Source organism: Pogona vitticeps, chromosome 14 (genome assembly GCF_051106095.1).
Source record: "Pogona vitticeps strain Pit_001003342236 chromosome 14, PviZW2.1, whole genome shotgun sequence".
NCBI classification, from domain to species: Eukaryota; Metazoa; Chordata; class Lepidosauria; order Squamata; family Agamidae; genus Pogona; species Pogona vitticeps.
The window spans coordinates 15,037,849-15,059,500 of NC_135796.1; positions in this window are offsets into that span (position 1 = coordinate 15,037,849).

A 21,652-nucleotide genomic window follows, 5' to 3' on the forward strand; every position below is an offset into this window, starting at 1 on the left:
TGTCTCTCTCACTCTGTCATGAACATGGGTCCCTATCCTGTTCAGAGATTACATGCATTACGTTCCAGCTGGGAAACCTGATTTGCCCATAGTAGGCCTGGTTGCATGCCATTGGCACCTCATCCACCACTACAGCAACTTCTCCAGTGGGACCAGTTGAGTGCCAGTACTGAACTGAATACTGGCTGTTTTATGGTACAGTTTTTGCATGAGGATCAACCTTCTCTAATGTCGTACAGCCAAGCCTCCACAATGGCCTGCCCCTTGGATTTCAACGTTTGGTCTAAATACACAACACGGAACTGGCCGCCATGAAGCAAACCTGTTACGAAGCCTTCAGTAGCAACCGAGCTCCCAGGTTTGGCAATAGGGAGAATCCTGGTATTGGTTTATCCTTCGCCAAGTGTCAGCTTCTAGAGAGCTTTGCCGGCACCACACCAGAGGTGGTAGATTTTAAATTAAAGAATCTCCGCACTGTGAAATGAAGTCTTCCATTGTGAAGTGGAAGTGGGGACTCTTCAATTATCAGCAATCTGCTGTTGACGGTGACCTCTTCTGCTGTGCCAGCAGGGTCTCACAAGATGACATGAGCTGTTGGAATCCTCCTTCTCAACAATGACAATAATCAGCCAAGGGAGGAATTTTGAAAATGCCTTGTTTCAATATGTGTGAGAAAGCCGAAAGGACGACCTCTCTTCCATCATCACCTCCTCCACCTTCTCTATATAGGTGAGGAATACTGGTCTCAATTGTCAGAATGTCTCCTATGCGTAGAAGCTCTTCATGTGCCTCAGAGCCTTGAAAAAAGTGAGGATTAGCATGTTCACCCTCCCCAGTGTTGACATAACATGTTATTTAAAGATCTAATGTATGCAGACCTTTACAGACTGACAGAGATTTGAATTCAATTCTGTTTCAATGGCTGAGCTCATTTTTAGTTTATTTACTAAGGGTTGCTGCTGAGTCACCTTGAACCCAGTCTCTGAAAGACCAGCTGGACATAATGGAGGAAACATAGGCCAGAATACTACTGGTTTTGACTGCATGCAGAAGGGAGATGATGAAACCCATCATAGCTAACTGAGGAAGTGCGGGCTGCATGCTCATCTTGCACCCAGTTGTGTGTGCAGCATATGCCAGTCAAGTACTGAATGCACAACTGAGAACACGATGATGATGATGATGATGATGATGATGATGATGATGATGATGATGATGATGATGATGATGCAGACAGCACCTCATCTGCCCAGCTCAGCTCTTGCAAACTCAACCCTGGGGCTTCCTTGAGGGAGTCAATCCATCTTGTATTGGGTCTTCCTCTTTTCCTGCTGCCTTCCACATTTCCCAGCATGATGGTCTTTTCCAGAGAATCCTGCCTTCTCAGGATGTACCTAAAGTAGGACAGACTTAGCTTCAAAATGCTGGCCTCCAGAGATTAATTCAGCCTTGATTTGATCTAGCACCCACTTGTTCATTTTTCTATCAGTCTTTCGATCTGCAAAGCTCTCCTCCAGCACCACCTTTCAAATGAATCCATTTTCTTCCTGTCAGTTTTCTTAACTGTCCAGCTTTCCCACCTATAGGTGTTGAATGGAAACACAAGAGGTGGCTGATCTTGGTCTCCAGTGACACATCCTCATAGTTGAAGATCTTTTCTAATTCCTTCATTACTGCCCTTCCGTGTCTCAGTCTTCTTCTGAACAGACCTGTTTAAAAATTGGGATTTCCATAAGATTTGACCTACCATTGAACAATAGATTCAGTAAGTGTACTCTAGGTGGGACCTTTAATTGGATTAAGTCCTCTAATTCAGATCAAACAGTTACGGCAGGGCAGTATAAACACAGGACTTCATATTTACCACCATGGTTCTAATTAGTTGGTCCTCAAGGCAAGGTCGTTTGTTTCCCCATCAATTATCGCCTCCAGTGAGTTACAGGCTTCTGATGCTGATCAATAAATAGTGTCTGTTCATCTGTGAAATAGTCTCTCAAGGGTCAATGAGCCATGCAGCCAAAACATGCTTTCATTTGTGACTTTTAAGTAGCTTTTGCTCCTGCCGTTCTCCTCATTTCTAAATTTATCATTGATTTTCAAGTCATTTGAAAAAGCTGCCAGCATTTACCTACCATAACAATAGGTTCAATGTCTATCCAATTAAGCAGCATCAGAAAATGAAGTTTTCTTTGCTGCATGGCTCAAAGCACAGCAAAGAGAATATCCAAGGCTATGTGCAGTGTTTATTATTTATTGCTTTACCTTTATCTGTGAATCTTATTTACAGATTTGTGTATATATACATTTACTGTGTAATTTTTATAAGTATTGATAAACCACTTGCTTCTAAATAATGTCAAAGTGATGTACAACAATGGTAAAGCACACAATATAAAAGAATACCTAATGTAGACAATATTGTCATTGCCCCCCCAAAATAAAAAGAAGGTAAGCAGAATGAATAATGTAGATGGAACAAAACTAGGCATGACTTTGTCCTGACCTAAGGTTCCAAAAGTTGGCCAGGTAGGAGTTAAGTTCAATGAAGAAACTGTGAGGACCAGACAAGTATGGACAGATGTCAAAAGAGTTCAAGGGAAAGGCAGGAAATAATCATAATCTAAAGCCAGAATTGGTGCATAGATCGATGACCTGCCAAGTTGAAAATCCAGGCCGGGAGGAGGCATAAGTAGGGTCAGTAAACAGCTCAGGTCAGCTCAGCAGATCAATCAGGCAAGGAAATAAGGTGTGCTGAAGAGCCACCCTCCTGAGCGAGGAAGGGGTGAGATTAGATTGCTGGGTTCAGCAACTTGGCCGTGCTTAGTTTTCTGTCTTCATCTGGACACTTGAGTGCATCATAGAGCCAAGAAGAAAAAGAATCACCTAGCAAAAGAGGGTTGCACAAAAGCAACCAGATAGGAAATCGGTCAATGGCAGTAAAACCAACCAACCAACCAACCAACCAACCAACCAACCAACCAACCAACCAACCAACCCACCCACCAACCCACCCACCCACCCACCCATCCATCCATCCATCCATCCATCCATCCATCCATCCATCTATCTATCTATCTATCTATCTATCTATCTATCTATCTATCTATCTATCTATCTATCTATCTATCTATCTATCTATCTATCTATCTATCTATCTATCTATCTATCTATCTATCTATCTATCTATCTATCTATCTATCTATCTATCGTCCTATCCTATTTCTCTCACTCTTTCTCGCATTATTTCCCCAGTGCACACTCTTTTGGTTACTAATCCTCCGGAGTTAATGCATTTTCATGCAATTTCATTAACGTCTCCATTTCTATGGGTACATTTCCCCCAAAACATGCATTCTTTGTATACGTTTAGGAATCACACTGTAACACATGGAGCAGCACAAACAGAGGACTATAGGTGCCTCAGTCTGTGGGTTAGTTTGGAAGGCGTAAATTCAGTCCATAAACAATTGATTGTCTTTTTTTCTGTATGGCAGTTTGTTCGGGAATTACCTCAAACCGGAAGAGAATTTGTAATTTAACTTTACCGGCACAGAGAGACAAAAGATGGCATATTGCCTTAATGGAAAAATTAACACACCAGTTCAAATTACTTAAACAACCACATTCCCCAAATGGCTTTTCAACACATGGATTCCCTTTATTTTTTTTATGCTAATAAGAATGGCAAGATGTATTTTCCACCAGCCTCCCATGCCAGTCCTTGGTGTGATGTTCTCATCTGATTCAGCTTACAGGGGTGTGAAGCTACGATATTTGATTGTGCATTTCTAGTGAGAGACCCTATACTATTATTTTGTTGTTGTTTCCATGTCCTTCCAATAAAGATTTTTTTTAAAAAAAATACAAACCTTTCCTCCCTTTTCCTCCCCTCTCTTCCCTTCCCTTCCCTCCCCTCCTTCCTCCACTTCCCTTCCCTTCCAGATGCCTTCACCATTAGCTTTCAAAATGTCAATATTTCAGATGGAATTTGGTATGAGCAGAAATTCAAGACAGGATGAACCCATGAAACAGAAACAAAAGGATTCGGAAGTATCTCCTTTCCCTTAATGCTCCAATGCCAGCAGTACACAGTTAAAACATTTCTACTTCACTTCTTGAGGCCAGTGGGAAGGAAAGAGAGGTGCGCATGGCGAAGATCAATCTTTTAACCTCCCGGTCCTTTATCAATACGACGCAACCCGTCTTGCCAATTTCTTGTTCCTCAGCATCAGCATCAGCTGGCATTGAAAAAGAGGAAAATCAATATGACTTTGTGACTCAGAGGTGTTTATTTCTTCCCATCCCGTTGCAGTCTCTTGTGGGTTCCCTCCCCTCCCCGTTGTTCTGCTGTTGATAAACCTGCCGTTCGGTTTCTTCAACAGCATGAAAATGTTACGCCCAGATGTGTGAGCGAGGAAGAGGTGGGCAAAAATCTTCCCAGACACGGTGGCTTGGACAACCAATCGGTTGAGCTACTTCGCTTGAATCAACTTAGCTTTTCTTCCAAGGTGACTGGATTCCAGAAGTCACCCATCCACCCTTTATTGTCTTTCTCCTTGCAGTAGCCCATTTATGGAACAACAAGCCCAATAACAAGAGAGGGCTATTTTAGACTGTTACCACCATGCAATCGGACAGCAAATGCTTGTGATCCTAAAGGTCTTCTGTAATTGTCATGATTCTTAGCCCTCTGGAGCCCTGTTTCCTATAAAATTCTCTAATCCCCTTTTAGATGCAGATGTTGTTAAATCTTGTGGCAGAGAGTTCCACAGTTTGATTAGATGCTGTTGAAGCCATTCATCCCAACTCTCCCAACTTTCATCTTCAGTGGTTAGGACCTGAGGTCTCAATACTGTAAGAGAGGGAAGAATACTTCTACTGATCTTAATATTATGAGAGAGGGAGACAAAAAATCCACCCTGGTCCTTTTCTCCACACTGTGCACCATTTTCTAACCTCTAACACAGAGGACCTTGAGAAGAAGGCTTTCCAAATACCAGTTGCTAAACTTGTATTTTCTATCTTCAGATTCTGACCCCATTTATGGGATAAAACGCTGAGTTGCAAGGTACAAAACATTAGATACTTTAAAAGGTGGTGGGATTGTTTCAGTGGCCAGATGTTGCAATGGATTTCCATTGGTGGAGATGCCTATCTAAACCAGTGGCTCTCAAAGTGGGGTTCCCAGATGTCCTTGGACTGCGACTCTCAGAAATCCTGGTCAGTACGCCAAGACCATCTGGTGGCCGCAGTTTGGGAAGCACTGGTTGAAACAACCAGGCGTTTAATTATTTTTGAAAAGTTATCAGTGAGGGGGGCAGGCAGATGTTTAGAGGTTGTGGATTCCAGAGTCTAGGTGAAAGCACCGATAAGACCTGATTTCTAGTTCTCTCCATTTGGGCTTCTCTTGTGCTCAGCACCCTTAGACATCCTGATATAAGCCAACACTTACATCACTCCTATTGAGTCAATGAGTCTACTGTAGTTGGTACGAGCCACAAGGTACTGGCCATGGAGACTTAGCTAGATGGAACAAGCAAGCTGGACTTCTAAGAATATTTTCCATGCAAGCTTCTGGCTATGATCTCCAGGAAACCATGTTCCATGTATGATGGGTTATGGGTTTCCATTTGATGGCAATCAAGAGATGGTCAAGAGCTGGAGGAGAACCATCTTCCCCGGTGGGACTTTGGATCTCGCTACTGAACCTTTTTGGTGTCTGCTGAAATTTCACCTTCTGCAATGACTATTTATTGCTTTATGGTTTTGCGGTAAACCCCTTGCATTTTCTGGAAATGAGAATAATAAACATTGTGTGCTGTCAAGTCAGTTTTGACTGACGGTGTCTAGAGAGGGGCACAGACCTTGAAACCTTGAACCTTGAAAATAAAAATAATAACAATAAAACCGCAGAAGGAACAAAAGAATATTTCCCAAGCAATTTAGAATTGACTAAATGGGGGACCCCCTTCAAAACCCTGACATAGGCCACTGACAAAATCTGTAAACTCCATTTAAGAGAAACTTTTGAAATTGATTGGAAAATGTCATTGTTTGCACCCAAAGAGTAACTTTGTAAATGTTTATTACTTTTGAAATGTATCTTTGCTTATTTTATTCAGTTGTTTTTCTGAGTTCTGTAGGAGAGTTCTTGTGTACCTTTTGTGTGTCAGGACTTCTGAAATATTTACAGAAGCCATTCTGTGTTGGGGGGGGAATGCCCCGAATTCTTGCATTTCTGCCCAAATCTTGCTATTTGGCACACAATGCAGTTTTAAAAATGCAGATATGCAGGTTTGCACCAGAGGTCAGCGTTTTTTTATTTATTTATTTATTTTGGAGGAAACCCCCTCTTTTTGGCCTCCCCCCCCAAAAAAAAGCTGTGCAAGAGTGGAAAATCTCACAACATTGGGTAGATTTTTTAACTGATGTATCTTAATTTAAAAAATAGGGCAAGAAAATGGAGGAGTGTTCATTACATCCCTATTCTTCAATCCCCTATAGGCATGATTACTCATTAAATCATTACTTCCCTCACTTTGGAGTGTAAGAAGAGCTGGAAGTCTTTATGCCATCCTTGATAGACTCGGAGATATGATCTAAGCTCAAGGCTCTTGCAGAGCTTCATGCGTAGCTATCTTGACAACTCCTGCTAGTCTTCTTGCGTTATCCCAAAGTGCACCCTTAGGCAGGTGGATAACAGATGGACTTGACATCTCTGCACCCTTCTGCATAACCTTTGGGGTTCTATTGGCATTATCAAACGGGATGATTTATGGACCCGAGCGTACCATGGAGAATGCCTCCAACTTCCCTGGCTTGGCTTCCTCTAATTCATCTTGGACACGTTCTAATGATTGCATTTACTGCCCCAAAGCGGCTGAAATGTCCAGAACTTAAAATGCGAACACTCTCCTGTCTTTCAATAACGATGCATTGTCTTCCAACAGAGAAACTGAGCTCCTTTTACAGAGTGAGTGTAGTCCTGGGAGGAAAGACGGAAAGAACCGGACACGTTTAGCCTTGAGAAAAGAAGACTGAGGGGGAGACAGGATACCACTCTTTTAAGACTTGAAAGGGAGTTATAAAGGGGATTGATCGTCCCAGACTGCAGGACAAGTAATAATGGGTTCCAGGAAGCCAGATTTTGGCTGAAGAGCAGGAAAAACTTCCTAACTGTTAGAGCAGTACAACAACGGAACCAATGATCTTGGGAGGTGGTGAGTGCTCCAAGGCTAGAGGCCTTCAAGGGAAAATTGGACAACCATCTCAAGAAAAGATGGGGCATCCATCTGTCATATCAGCTTTGATTTGGATTCCTGCACTGAGCAGGGGGGTTGGACTCGCTGGTCGTTATTCTAGGACACAATGATTTTATGATTCTTTCTGCCTTCTTTTGCAACACTAATGGGGGGGAGAGAGACCCTTTTGGCCACTTTTTCTTAGATGGGTGATAATAAATTCCAAGCCACTGGATGAAGAGGGGACTGAAGCCAGAATCTCCCCCCCCCCCTACAAGCATCTTGTAGACTGCAGGCTACAGCTACCTCCATCTAAGAAACTGTACGTGGCCCTCAACAGCGGACAAAGATTTTTGAACTTTACTATAAACATATAATTTTGGAGCTACCCATGAGAACTTGGTGCACAGCCTGAAGAAGATGAATTATCACTGAAAGCTTGCTGTTTGTTTCTCGCTTTTTGTTGTTGTTATTTTTTGTTAGTGACACTATAAAGGTATCACCTGCTCCTGTGTTTGTATTGTTTTGGGACCACACAATCTTTTTATTTATTTATTTAAACCCTTCTATCTTGGCAGGCAGATGAGGATTCAACAGGCTTGGCTTGGAATACCTGCTTCTAATGCATCCTTCTAGTTCTGTGGAGGTGCTCCTAGTCTGGAGAAAGAAAGTTCCTTCTTCCTCTTAGTTCCCAAATACCTTAAATTTCTTTCCTTACACCATGGTCCAGAGACCAGGTTTACCTTGGCAGTCCCTTGGTAAAAGGCACTGTTCTACAGCAGCCTGTTTTTCTCAGATGCAAAGTGCTTCCTTCCTGCCTTTAATCCGCTCATGATGGATTAAGGTGGCACCGCTCCCTTTCGTTCTGCGCCGCTTCTTAACAGAGCGAGCTGCCAGCTTCCCGACCTTCACTCTTCAAGCACTAATGGAGTGTAATCTCTATGAATTACTCTTTGCCCAGGTTACGCGGATTTGGCAGGTGCTTCCTCTATACCATGGCACACGTTCGTTTTCATTCTTTCTTAAAAAAATGGGGATCAGACTTGTTCTCAGTGGTGCCAAAACAGAATTCACTCAAAGGGGGGGGGAATGAAGGAAGGAAATCAAAGCCCACTCTAAACAGGAATAATGTAGGACATTAGTGCATCATTATCTAGAGGGAAACACATTTGTTTCAGTTAAGGTGTTCAAGGTTCCTGCCTCTTCAAGGCCCAGGCTGTCTTTTGCTGATATTAAAGTGTCATGTTCATTAATGGAGCTATATAAATATCATTGCTTGTGATTTGGAAACTCAACCAAGAATGGAAAAAGGACCTGTACGCACATTACACAGTCAGTCATTCAGGAGATGAAGGATAGTGGAGACCAAGGAAATGATGTTCTGGTTTCGACTGCTGGTTAAGACTTTGAGGGATGGTCTTCTTGAGTCCCCACAAAGAACATCACACAAAGAGAGTGATCTTGTCTTAGCTTAGGAGTACGAAGAAGGATGGCTAAATTTCTCATTTCTCAGCTGCCTCAACATGGCAAGACAGCTTCCCATGAGATTCCCAAGAGTGTCAGATTCCAAACCACCAGTGTGAGAAGGAGATGAGGAGCACTTCCCTCTTCCCATTCAGGTTTCTGAAATTTGAGCAAAATGGCCCTGCATCAGTGTGCACAAAATGAGCGCTGTTTCTCTTTGAGAAGCACAGCACACATTGCAGACACACCCCAAATAACCATCAGTGATCTGGCTGATGGTTCAAAATGAGGCATATCTAATCCTGCAGGTAGGACTCCCAGATTTTGGGTGGGATCCAACAGGACTCCTCCGTTCATTTCCTTGATGTGTCGTAGTCATTTCCGGGCATCCAATGAGCCAGATCTTGTCCTCTCTTCAACTTCAACTGGTGGTTCAAGGGGAAGTGATTCCGCTGATTAATGTTACCACTAATTGTACAAAAGGTTGGAAGCAACTGAACAGTAGGCTAATTTCATAATCTGTGACTTTCACTATCATTATGAAGAGTCCAGGGAGGGTGGGGGAGACGAATGATGAGCTGGAATATTTTGACATTTCATCCTGTTAGCATCTGGCAAAGAGAGAACTCAATTTAGTGCTAGCAGTGATCTCAAGGAATAATGCTCATAGAGGGGTGTGTGTGTGTATGTGTGTGTGTGTGTGAGAGAGAGAGAGAGAGAGAAGAGGAATCACTTTCTCTTTATTTACAGTGTTTTAGTCATTTGCTGCTAGAGAAGTGTATTTCAGATTATTTTTGGACTACAAATGCCATAATTCTCTGTTCTGTGGGACCCACGCCCTACAGACACCTAAATTGTGCTCACCTGGACAGAAGGCCCAGCAAACATGCTTCATGCCTTGGCTAGGCCTAACTTCCTGTTCAAAAAGGAAGTCAGGTCTTTACAAGACATGAAGCCTGTTTACTGAGCCTCCTCTCCAGGTCAGCACAATATACTGTCTGTAAGGGCTGGGCCCTGCAGATAGGACTCCCAGAAAGCAGAATTATGGCATTTGTAGTAAAAAAAAAAATCTGAAATACATTTCTCTAACAGCAAATGCCTAGCTACTGAAAACCGTGAAATAACTGAAGGGGAATGTGAGTTGACTTACTAAACTTAAATAATCAAGTGGTACGTCTACTACATTTATTGTACATCTGTTCCACCTTCTGGAAAATGTGCACATCCTCTCATTGTGAAGAGGGAATTATGTGCTTTTCCTTGTCACCATGCCTAATTTCTCACCCTAGCTTGAAGAATGCAATGTACACAGATCTCAATTGCGCTACTCTTCAGATAAGATGTTCAGTCTTCAAGAAACATTAAGGAACATTGCCAGAATGAAATGTGGAGAGTGACTGTCTAATACACAGCTTGGCAATTCAGTGCTTATTCCATAGATGGCTAGATAGACAGACAGAGGGAGGCTGGGAGACAGACAGAGCTTAACATCTGCCTTTCCCTGGCCCAGCTTTAATTTTAATGTAGGAAAGCAGCCAAGCCTCAAAGAAAGAGCACCTGGTTTTGCATGTGAAAGAGCTCAAAGTGAATCACTGGTATTTCTGGAAAAGAATTTCAGGTATTAAGTGCTCTGGGACTGAAAATATCATCATCCGCTCCAGTCCCATGCCGTCAAATTATAGGCCTAAACCCCACATGGTCTGTTTACATCTGAGGGACCGCCGTCGGAGGCTGAAAGCTGGATGGGAAAGGTCATGTGTTTAATCCAATAATTCAGTTCCCTTGGTTCTTAATTTTCACCAAGCCTTATGTAGCTGTGAATGCCACTTGCCTGCCAGTTTTATTTTCCTCGGGGGGGGGATGACAAAAGTGTGCCACATACAAGGGCTTTAGAACAAATTGGAAGACTGGAGCAAATCACAACAAAGTCCAACTTTTTCAGACTGTTTACACAATGTATTAATGTTGTTAATGTTATACTATGCTGGGGGTTTTTTTGGGGGGGGTAGAAATTCATGGGAAGAGGACAATCCGTTCTGGGTTTTTTAGTCTGAACTTTAGAGGCACTGTCTAAGGTGCTGAAGCTTGTCCCCCCCCCCCCAAAGGCAAGCACAGCCATCAATGCTGCAGTTGAAAAAGGGAGGATCTCCAAGGAAGGAGGGGGGAATCAGATGTTTATCTGCCATTCTGATGCTAGCGGGACCACTCCTCCTCGGCAGAATCTCAACACTGTAACCAGCTGTAACTGGCATGAAAGGCAAACTAAGAGTCTGAAAGGCACATTAACAAAAATGAATAGCACAGCATATGGTAAAGGTGATTGTTTGTGGATTGTAGTTAGCCAGAAAATCAGGGAATTGTGATTATGGTTCGTAGTTTCCAGAAAACCAGGGAGTTGTGATTGTTTGTGGTTCGTAGTTAGCCAGAGGACCAGAAAATCAGGGAGTTGTGATTGTGGTTAGCTTGAAAACCAGAAAACAGGGAAGTTGTGATTGTTCATGGTTCATAGTTAGCTGCCAGCCATGAACAATCTCAACACCCCAGTTTTATGGTTTATGCCCATATCTAGTTTCTGGGCATTGAACATTTCTTCCAAAACCAACAGAATTTCAAGGTGTGGCAGAATGCTTTGCCATTACCAGTCCACAGACCAACACAGCTTAGCTACTGTGGATACAGGGACTTTTCCTGCAAAACTCACTTAATATAACGGCGAGCACAGATGGCCTATGATTTTAACAGAAACTGGCCATTGATGCCATCAAAAGCTCCGTTGGTGAAACGTATCTGGCCTGAAACTGCAAAACACGTAAGTGGAGAATGAACGCATAGCCAAATACCAGTAGGACAGTACAACATTCCACAGAGAGGCACCAGTTGAGAGAAAGACTCCCTGAAACACTCTAACAGCTGCTATTCTTTTGCAAAGACCACCAACGCCATCTGGTACTCCGGTCCGACTTGGGAGGGAAACAATTATTCTGCTTCAAATCTCTTGATTAATAATGAGTTTACAGTAGCCTTGCATCTCTACTATTGGGTTACTAGTTCTTTGCAGATGAAGAGATGCTGGAAGAAGAGAGATGCTCATGACACCTGGCTCTCACCTTCATGGTTCTGTAGCTCCCTCTCTCCCCATCTTACCAGGCTGAGCACTCCAGCAAAAAAAAACAAAAACAAAAACAAAAAACCCTCTAGGTTTGCCATCACCGTCCCAAGCTGGTTGAAGTTTCCAGAGGTGTTTGGTGAGAGTTCAGTGTGCCATTTGAGAAATGAAAGGTGCTAGAAAACAGCCAGCAGATTCAGAGGGCAACTTCTGCAGGACCTTGGAGAGCACCAAGGAGGCCCACAGACGTTGTTCCAAGGAAAGCCAACGTCTGCAGCAGTTAAGCTGGTGCCTCCAAAACCTGGATCTCTAGATGTTGTTGCACACTAGCTCCAAGATGCACCAGGTAACTTGTGCAATGATTAGAAATCCTGGGAGCTGTAGTTCAACATCACCTGGGGATAAGACTTGGAAATACTTTCTTAGAACATCCATGATAAAACTCCAGCTTCCATCTTTTGGCCTCAAGACAAGTCACCATTCAACTAGGTGAGTCCCATGGAATCTATGGTGCTTCCATACTCATTGGCTCACCAATTCATTACTTGATTCAATAGGTTTAGTTGGGAATTACACAGTGTATTTTGGCTTTCGTTGCTCAGCTGGCCAGATTTTGTTGTGCTTCAGTTTTGTTAGATGATCTCCAGTGCTCGATTGGGATTATTTCTTCCCTGAACTGAAATCCCAACTTTAGCCTACAGATCTCCTGAGTAACTATTTCCCTCTTCAAAATGGTATAATCCGGTAAAAACTAAACCATATAGTTCTCCTGAGTTTGTTTCTTCTAGGGAAACAAGCAAAAGGAGGAGGAAAGTCATGATATTGAGCAAGCTATATGACAGAACCTTGAAAAGATCAGACTTGATGGCTCCACTCATTTCTCCCTTGAAGCCTTGAATACCTATAATGCAGTGTAACTTTGAAAAAACAAACCAACCAACCCAGATCCTATGAAATATAGGTCTTGCCAGGGGAAATGGATGTATGAAAATGTTGTTGTTTAGTTGTTAAGTTGTGTCTGACTCTTTGTGACCCCCATGGACCAGAGCACACCAGGCCCTCCTGTCTTCCACTGCCTCCTGGAGTTGGGTCAAAGTCATGTTGGTTGCTTCAATGACACTATCCAACCATCCCATCCTCTGTCGTCCCTTTCTCCTCTTGCCTTCACACTTTCTCAACATCAATGTCTTTTCCAGGGAGTCTTCTCTTCTCATAAGATGACCAAAGTATTGGAGCCTCAGCTTCAGGATCTGTCCTTCCAGTGAAAATATTCCCTACCAAATTTTAATTGCTTGACTCTTTTAGTTTTTAATCGGAGCAGGGAATCTTATAAACAAACTGAGGCACATTGGGAACCTGGAAAAGTGTGTACACAGGGAGAAGAAAGTGGAAATGTTGTTCACCGGTGCAATTTCCTCTTGTACCAAACGCTTGGCACCCCCATAAAAATTGAGCAATGTATCTCCTGAGGCTATCCAAGAGAGGGAAACTTTAAATAAATAGTATAGCATAAAGAGGAATTGGTGTCATGGCTGCTATTTTCAACACTTTCTGATTTATTGCCTTGGAGAAATGAAATTTTTTTTTTATCCCTTATCTATTGGCATATTAAAAGGTATGGCCAAGGACATAAATTGGTTCTCCACCTTGAACATTTTCTTGAAGTCAGCAACACAGAGATGTGGTGGTAATTCTGGCCGTTCAAAAGCAGTCTCGTTGCGGCTGCCTCTCGCCCCGACCTTCTATTCTCCTGCCAGCCAAAAAAGTTAATTCGCCCCCCAAAATAACCCACCACAAAATTCATATCATTCAAACACGAATCCTTAAAAGTGTAATTAACAGGTGAAGGCAGATCCAGTCAGCAATGGCAAGCTTCATTAAGCATTTCCTTGGAATATTTTTGTCCAGTTCATTGAAATTCTCTTAAAACATAATTTATCTCTTATGCAGAGGCCAGCAACAACCTGAAAATTGAAAGGGAGTGTAGCTGGACTAAGCACTGGATGTTTAGATCATCTACAACTAGCAATCATCTGAGACAAAATTGATTAATTAATGAGTAAATGAGAAAGCAAAAGGCCAAGGAAAAAGCAGCAGACTTATGTCTCTGGAGACCAAAATCATCCACACTCTTGTCTTTCTGATCATCATGTGTGGGCGTGAAAGCTGGTCAGCTGGTCAGGAAAAAAATTGATTTGTCTGAAAGGTGGTGCTGGAGGAGAGCTTTGTGGATCAAAAGACTGCCAGAAAAATGAACAAGTGGATCCTTGAGCAAATCAAGCCTGAACTATCTCCGGATGGAAAAAGGTTGAAGCTGAGGCTGTCTCTAAGGAAGCAGGGTTCTCTGAAAAAGACCCTAATGCTGGGAAAGGTGGAAGGCAGCAGGAAAAGAGGAAGATCAAATGTGAGATGGATTGATTCCCTAAAGGAAGCCACAGGGTTGAGTTTGCAAGAGCTAAGCAGGGCTGTCGAGGGCAGGAGATTTTAGAGGTTGCTCATTCATGGTGGTCATAAGTTGGGAGCAACTTGATGGCACTTAACAGCAGCACCACTGATGGCCACGTGATCGGGAAATGGACTTCAAGTCAAGAGGTGGATTTTGAATATCCATTGGTCAAGAAAGGGGGTGGATGGATACTGAGTATATACACATCCAGGGCATGGAAAGGTTATGCTTTTGGAGTCAAGAATCAATGGTTATGGGGACTTTTTGGGGGGGGGAGGGACATATCCTCTACAAAGATTAAACAGGTGTCCTTCTGTATGTTCTTGGACTGTTATTCCCCCCCCCCCCAATCTTGGGCTCTTCTTGTTAGAACTGGTTCGGTTTGGACACAACTGAGGGGCTGGTGATTCCAGATTCCACAAGAGTGCTGAATCTGCCCCGGGTTTTAGCCTGAACTTCACAGGAGCTGTCCAAGGTCCTGGACTGCCAGCTGTTATACGTAGACTGTATACATCTTACACAATATATATATGTGTTGTTAGTGACTGAGTAGATGTGTTGATTTAGTACATTGATACATGTATTGAGTGCATGGGAAGAATGAAAGGGGTTAATGACATCTGAAGACCCCAGCCCTATAAATAGGAAAAAAAACTGTTGAGCCTGCTGGTGGTTAGAGAAGAACATCTAGTGAAACAGATTTTGAGTACTAACAAGATCGTGTTTGAAGGAACCACCCTGAAGCAAAAGGAATAAAAATTCAACAGATTAAGTAGGCGAGGAGTGAAGAATGTGAGAAACACTCCTTGTGTGGCTGTGGCAGGATTAGCAAGATGCAGAGTGAAAATTTATTCGGCCGTATCAGCAAAATCAAAGTCTATGGGAAAGAGGTAATATAAAAGCTGGCTAATTGGAACGTCCCGCTGTTTGACTCTTGAGCAGGGCATCCCATCGTTCGGAGACCCTTGTCATAGATTGATCGCCTGTAGTTTTGGGCTGGTAATTATGGGTGAGTGCGTGAGTGAGAATAACTGTTAAGAATAATCAAGCTTGCAATAAAACTAATCTACTTGCATCTTCGCTGGTGCCTGTTGGGAAATTCAGTTGGGAAATTCCTGATACCTATTTGGGTACACAGTCTCAAAAACATCTGAGAGATTACCTTTCAAGGTCGAATTAAAACCCAGAGCGGACTCCCCGCCACCACGAAATCAAGAACCACCAGCCTCTACTGATCCAACAACATCTGAAGGACCACTGATGGCCCGCTCTTCTTCTAGAATCTCCTCTTCTTTGCTCTGTCTCTCAAAGATCTTAGAAGCAGAAGGCTCCTTCAGGTGGTTATTGTTCCTTGGGGCGGGTGTGAGAAGGAGATGGCCCTTCGCTTCCACACTCCTCCCAATATATCAACAGCATTTCTCGAAAGGAAAGGAAAGGGCAGATTGGCCATTATTGCCCAGCCGCCGCCTTAATAGATGAGAATTATATCTCCCCTTGGACAGGATTCTTTCGTCCTGCTAGGATTCTCATTTCAGCTACCTATGGCTCTCCGGTGGCAACAGCTGGTCTCTTTCATTACCTGGGAGGAGAAGTGACCTGCTGAAATATCTCTACTGAGACTTAGAGATTCTCACATTAATCTCATGCTTCGGGGCTTAGCTTTCCCCTCGCCACAACACTGGGGGGAAGCTCGTATCCAGTGAATCATCGAAGGGAGTCAGGCTTTTTAAGTAACTGGGTCTAATGAACACAAACATCCAACCATGGTCAATATGAAGCACCCACAGAAGATCACATGTATCAGCAGGATGGAAGACGGGTAGAAGCAGCTACAAACTCACTTTCCCCTCCCTACATAAAAATCCTTCCCTGGCTTCAGTTTCTCTCTGTATTAGGATGGCAAACATCTTCAGTAGGTGTGAGAGCTCAGCAAATCAAACAAAGTGTCTTAGCCCTCCCTTCCAAATGCTAACAAGTTCTGTTTGGAATCAGCTCTTGTAAACTTGAGACCCCTTCTGCAAATACACAGAGTAAGGCTTCCGCAGACATTCATACAAACATGGGAATTAACAGACAGAAGGTCACTGTTGAGTCCTGTCCATTGATGATCCTTGGCATTAACAGTCCCTAGTGATGTTGACAAGAAGTACAGAGCGTAAGAACAGTTGTTGAGTGTCATCGAACAATTATAAGTAGGTGACATGAACATCTAAGCCTATGTAGGTGAACAGGTTAGCATATGGTGGATGGATGTTTTGCCCAAATCAATGGTTCCCAACCTTGGGTCCCCAGATGTTCTTGGACTGCAACGCCCAGAAATCTTGACCAGCACAGCTCGTGGGGAAGACTTCAGGGAGTTGTAGTCCATCTATGGACACCTATGGAACATAGAGTATAGGAAAAGGCATACACCGTATGAAGGGTGAAATTCAAGGGGCAAGTGGGAGATAGGAATTCAAAAACCTCAAACAGAGAAACATATTCAAAAAGTGATCACAAAACATACAAGAATGGATGGCTGATTGACATACACGGTGAGGTTAGAAAAAGCCCCTGTCCCTATTCATGCAAGGGAAATAAGAGTTGAATTGGTCGATGTACTCGAGTTCAGCTGTTTCTCTTTAGAATCCGTCTTTGAAGATCTTTTTTAAAATGGTGGCTATGACTTCTTGTGTTGAACATTGGTATGTCAGAGAATCAAACATTGATGCTCTCCATGTTTCAAGTAACCTGTGGAAGTTGACCAGTGCAGATTAAGAAGAATTTGTTTTGGTCTGATTCCCTTTCGGAGAATTTGCCAATAGTTACAAATTTATTCCTACTCTGGACAGAAATGAACGTGAGTTTTTTTTAAAAAGGAACAAAAGGAACCAGATCTTAGGAACCCCCACTAACCCCACCACCATCATCCTACTTTCACCACTAATGCTGAACCAGAGTCTGGAGACACTGTGGGATAATTTCACCTCCATTGGTGGAAAAAATTGGTGGTACTTGTCCAGCCACTCCAAAAACCCACAGAATTCTTCTGCTGATAAGGCAAAAGAATTTCAAAAGGCCATTTGTATGCAGTTGTAATAAGCTACTGAATCTCAGATTATCTTATGTCCCTTATCTGATAAGGCGTCCTTTTTCCCCCCCAATGTCTCTCAAGCACTGAAGACAAATTTCTTGCTGTAGCTTCATTTTTTAAAAAAAGAATCAGACCTGTCTCACCCTCTTCTTCAGAACACTAAACTTATAAATTATTGCTAGATATTCCCCCATTCCAAACGCAGGGTGCTAACGGGAGCTGGCTTCCAAAGCTGACTGTAATTTATATTACTTTTTTTCATATTAATATTTTCTTCTCCAAGACAAATGGAAACGGAGTGATTGCTTTATTCTCACTCCTGACGGGTCGACACCCAGTCATCTAGAAGGATAATGAGAGCTGAAGCAAGTAAGAGGAAATGGCAAGGAGGTTAAAAGAAATAGCTGCTATGATTTGGCCAGCCATCTCTTCCAGCACTGCGGTTTTAAGATGATCATGATGATGATGTCAACCTCTTGAAAGAGCGTCTCTTTCCAACTTCTTTTAAATCTGCCAGTTTTGCTTGTTAATTAGGTTGTAAGGGTGGACACTGTAAATGTTAAGGAGTTCTTTTCTATGGTTGTTGTAGGTTTTTCGGGCTGTTTGGCCAACAAAGCCTGGCTCCCAGCACTGAAAACTACAGCCTGCGAAAGGTCGACGAACTCTACCCAGCCACAAGGACCAGTGATCACTGCACACAAAAGACCAGCTAACGACACCCATCAATCACAGTGACAGATCATCTCTTCCCCTTTTTCACAACAATACACCCACAACAAAAAACATGCTGATCACCATAATCGCCCAATCTCCTGAAAAGGACAAAAAGCTGATCCCACAGCTATAAATACTCAGCTATCCCACAAACTGCACGAGAGCACAGACAGAGTTCTAACTCCTGTCCTCTAAAGACGCCGGCCACAGAGATGGGTGAAACCTTAGGAAGAAAAACCCTCCGGATCCAAGAAAGAGTAATTTCAGCCTGAAGCAATTCTTTGTAGTCCTAATTTTAATTTTTAAAAACCCCAAAAGACAGCCATTCTTAAGTTTAACTCAGAAGCGAAAGGTGACCTTTTCCATCAAGCATGGGGAAAAGTAAGGGCTGTAGAGAAACAGTACAGTTATGAAATTAACCCAATGCTGTTAACCTTTAAAGAAGACTCCCCTATTAATAATGCCTTTGCTCTCCTTTTTTTCGTTGTTCTGTGTAGTACTTGAAAGGTTGCCTGCTTTTTGTGCATGCCAAATATGTTAACTTGTAAACCCGGAGATGTCAAAGCTCCCTCTTTTAATGGTGGTCCGGCTCCTTTAATGTCCGCTTTCATCTTTGAACCTCTTTGAAATCCTTGGTAGAACTTCGTCCGACGTACCCCGTAAGGGCACACGGCTGATTGAGAGACTCCACCAGGAGAACAGATGCTCCTTTTGATATTAGAGCCGTCACGTGGAAAAATGCCGTGTGCTTTTTACCTTACAGAGAAAGATCTTTGCCGAGAAGCTTCAGATGATGGAAGAGTTGGGGCGGAATGGGCCTTATCCCAGGATCTGTGGAAAGAATAACCAAATGGGACTAAATTACTTACAGAGGACCGAAGGTTCATATAAAGTCAGGATGGTATTCCACTGAATCTCAAAGTTCTAGGATAAACACAGTGGAGGGTGATGGCAACTTGATGCCCTCCATGTGCCTTCGATTCGGATGCTGTAGGAATACTACTTGCCATTTACAGGATAATGTTACTGATGAATCAAGAAGGGATATGGGATTGGGCAAAGCTTAAGGGCATTGATTCTTTGGTTCAACCATTAAATCAAGTGGAGACTGCAGCCAAGAAATCAGAAGGAGACAGAGAAGGAATTAGAAAGGATCGTCAAGTGTAAGGATGTGCCACTGGAGACCAAGATCTTTCAGACTCTTGTACAGTGGTGCCTTGCTTAACGACAACAATTCCAGGAAAATTGCCGTTAAGTGAAAACATCGTAAAGCGAAATAAAAAAACCATTGAAATGCATTGAAACTCCTTCAATGCATTCCAATGGGGTAAAAACTCACTGTCCAGTGAAGATCCTCCATACGGCGGCCATTTTCATTGCCTATATGGTGAGGAATCCATCCCTAAACACAGCGGGGAGCCATTTTAATTACCCGGTGGCCATTTTGAAACCACCGATCAGCTGTAGGAAAAACATTGTTTTGCAAAGAATTGGTTCCCGAAGCAGGGAACCAATCACTGCAAAGTGAAAAAAACCTATTTAGACCATTGTTTTGTGATCGCAATTGTGATCGCAAAAAGATAGTCGTAATGTGGTTTTGTCGTAATGCGGGGCAATCGTTAAGTGAGGCATGACTGTACTTCCAATCACCACATATAGGTTTGAAAGCTGGAGAAAGCTGACAGGAAAAACATTCATTTGAACTGTAGTGCTGGAGGAGAGCTTTCCAGATAACCCTGGACTGCAGACAAGTGGGTCCTCAATCAAATCAAGCCTGAATTATCTCTGGAGGCAAACAGGTTGAAACGACACATCCTGAGAAGGCACGATTGTCTGAAAAAGGCAATTATTCCAGGAAAGGTGGGAGGAAGCAGGAAGAGAGGAAGACCAAACATGAGAGGGACAGGCTCCCTAAAGGAAGCCAGGGGCGTGAATTTACAAGAGCTAAGCAGGGCTCATTTCAGCTATGCACTGTTTCTCCCAGGATACTTACTGCTTCTTTCCTTTGCCTTTCTTCCGAATTATAGATAAATGTTAAAGAAACCTCATCTCGCGGATGTCGTTCCTGAGTGGAACTGAAAACCCTTCAAAGCCAAAAATAAAATAAAAATGACCATTTTTTTTTTGTAAAGTATAATTTCAATCTCTCTGGCTTTGGGTGAAAGAAATGAATTACTTTCACTCCCCTTTCATAGAAGCCCTAGCTGTTCTTAAGGCTCTGGAAGATGACTGGACCGGAGTCCCCGAGACCAGATGGTCTGCAAGGACACCTCCCTTATTTATTGCACACAATCTAGCGAACCACTGGACTTCTGTACATTTCTCACCTTTCAGCTGCTTCATATTTGGTCCCCCTGAAGCTGGCCTTTGAAAGGAAAATCCACTTTCCCACCTGCCCAAAGCTGTTGAAAATTATCTGTCAATATCTGTCGCTCTCCTCAATGACAAGCCAGAGCAGGGTAAATCCTGCTTTCGAGGTCCGGGTCAACCCGGGGGCATCAGGCATCATTTAAGAAGGGGGGGAAATCATTTTTCCAGACCGGGCTGGGTCGTTTCTAAACAGAACGAGCGGCCATCACCTAGACAACGTGTACGATCAGCCTTCCTGGAAATTCTCTTTGGACCGCTAATACGGTTATTGTTTGGAAGAAGCGCCGTTCACCAACTGAGCTTTCATTAGCCTGAGCCTTGGAGACGTATATTGGGGGGGGGGGGAGCCGCCACTTGGATCGGCTTTCGGTCATTGATGCTCCAATTGATTAAGAGCCTAGAAACCAAAACACTGGAGAAGTAATAAAGTTACCTATAGTGAGGTATTTATTGGGGAAATGAGATTATTCCCCTGACATATCTTAAATTGCTAGATGCTTGGTGAAGTCCTTTTTCTAGCCTTTTTTTTATTATTATTATTATTATTATTATTATTATTATTATTATTATTATTATTATTATTATTATTATTATTATTATTATTATTATTATTATTATTATCATCATCATCATCATCATCATCATCATCATCATCATCATCATCATCATCATCATCGTTATTATCATCATCATCATCATCATCATCATCATCATCATCATCATCATCATCGTTGTCGCCGCCATCGTCATCATCAATTTCACACAGCATTATAAGCAGCTGCAGATTCCAGATATAACATCAAAAATGGCAATATTAGGCACAGCATATATACTACGTTGATATTTAACAGATCCTTGCGTTTTTGAATAAAACTTGTATCTGTTATGTAATAAGAATCAGTGTTTTTATAGTTTGGATTGACTATGCCTGGTATTTTTGAATCATCGTCATCATCATCATCATCTTGTACCTGTTCTGACAGGTGGGCACCTATGCAGAAGGAGCAGGCCTGGCTTTTTGAAGAGAAGAATCCCAGGGGACAAAAGTAAGTTAGACCTCCTGGAATAGCTCAGTGGTTTGTTTCTTCAGGGAAGAGAGCCAGCCTGTGTGGCCTTGGGCAAGCTGCATAGCAGAATTGACAGAACACAGTTATTTTATTACTATGTTATCAGGGTCAAACCAGACATCAAGAGAAACATTTGTCACTTCCAATTAACCAGCTTCCCCTCTGCTAATA